The sequence below is a fragment of the Tupaia chinensis genome, unplaced genomic scaffold (genome assembly GCF_000334495.1).
Source record: "Tupaia chinensis unplaced genomic scaffold, TupChi_1.0 Scaffold147433_1, whole genome shotgun sequence".
In the NCBI taxonomy this organism is placed as follows: domain Eukaryota; kingdom Metazoa; phylum Chordata; class Mammalia; order Scandentia; family Tupaiidae; genus Tupaia; species Tupaia belangeri.
This window is the reverse complement of record NW_006207284.1, coordinates 2,998,559-3,000,266: the sequence shown is the minus strand read 5'-3', so window position 1 is coordinate 3,000,266 and position 1,708 is coordinate 2,998,559. Positions and strand designations below refer to the sequence as shown.

Here is a 1,708-nt window from a genome sequence, read left to right as displayed (position 1 = left end):
AGAGCTATTCTGGGGGGCCTTTGTGGCAGCATATGAATTAGGATGTCACCTCCCTGCCACGCCACTGAGAGGCTCAGAACTCTCTGAGCTGAGCTTCTCAGCCTGGGGCCCAGATTCCCAGCAGGCAGCAGCGAGGGCCAGGTAGGATGGGAGAAACAGGTGCAGCACAGGATAAACCAGTCATTTCTTCCTGATGGTGTTGTCAGGTTGGGGGAAGAGAGCTAGAAGGAATTTAATTGGTAGGTAATTTTAGACAGCTTCATATTAAAACAGGCCTGAAATTGCTCTTGACTGGAATGCAAAACCAAGTGTACACAAAGTGATTTCTCCTTCGCAGAAGCCACTTCTGGTCCTGACCCACCACCTGAATCCCACCTTCAGGACTGCTTGTTCTGTTCCCAGAAGCACATTGCTGAAAAGTGTGAGTATACTATGATGGCTGCATAGTTCAGCAGATTGAATCATGAAGATGATACCATTTGTCTGATGTATCTGGGGTGGTTCAAGCATGCTACTGAGAGCATAAACAGTGTACTAACTACATTGCTTTAAGGTCCAGTTTCACTTTTATTTTGTATTTAAAATATTTTCTAGGCATTAAACAAACCAGCAAGTTAAAATGATGGAGTGGCTTGTTTGGACCAACTTAACATAGTATGAAGAGTCTGGCGGCTGTAATGCATAGGCACAGCAAGGAATTATCAGTCAAGAATTAAGAATGCACATGTGCAAGAATGCAGGTAGACTTCCTGCTACCCTATAAATTTAAAAGAACTTGGGACCAGCAGTTAGCATAATGGCTATGCATTATGGACTCCCATGTAGTCGACTGCAGTTTGAGTCCCGGTCCTGGTGACATAAACTCACGTTGGGCGTGTGTCCGTGCGTGCCCAAGATCCCAAGAGGAGAATAGAGGAGAAGGGATTGTGGTGTGGCCATCCCCCCTGGGGGGTGATTTCTCCCTTTCTGTCTCTCTGTCTCTCTCTGTCTTTCTGGCAAGCACACACACCCTATGGCAAAAACCTTTCCAGAAAAAAAAAATTTTTTTAAAGGGCTTTTATGATGACAGCAAGCTGTGGCTTAGCTTTAGAAGGTACAGGATGGATATTCATGGAATAGAAGATGAAGCACTAAAATTTAATAATTTGCTACAAACTTGAAAAAAAAGTGTAAGTACTGGACTAGGTGGTGATTCTGTTACTTTCAAAAGTAATAACAGCTATTACTATTTCTTCTGAGATTATTTTTTCAAACAAAGTTATGATCATACTTTTGTGGATGAATTAATAATAATAATTAAGTACCTGCTATGTACCTTCTCAGGAAAGGTATTATTCTTCCATTATATAATTTACAAATGAATAAGCCAAGATTCAGATTAGTTAAGTAATTTGCCCAAAGTCTTTAGTTAGTAAGTGAAGAAGCAGAATATGAACCACTTCTATCTAATCCCCTAAAACTACTTCTTGTTGCAGTAGGAAAAAAGCCAAACTTAAGGAAATACAGACATACACTTGAATATTCAAAAAGCCAACTATTTAAAACTGTAATCAGTAGTAGTTAAGGTGCTGGACTCCCACATGACTGGCTGTGGGTCAAGACATTGGACCCGGTGGCTTGAAAATCACACCAGGCACATGTGCATTTGTGCCCAAAATCCCAAGAGGAGAATGGAGGAGAAAGGATTTGCTATCTGGCCATCCCCCTG

At 41.6% G+C, this 1,708-nt stretch overlaps 1 non-coding gene across 1 annotated transcript; it reads left to right on the top strand.

Annotated features, from left to right (window-relative positions):
- The first annotated feature begins 427 nt into the window (after positions 1-427).
- On the top strand, positions 428-494 carry LOC114006390 (small nucleolar RNA SNORD77). The gene has a single exon (XR_003548111.1). It is a non-coding gene; the product is annotated as a small nucleolar RNA SNORD77 (small nucleolar RNA).
- The last annotated feature ends 1,214 nt before the right edge of the window (positions 495-1,708 follow it).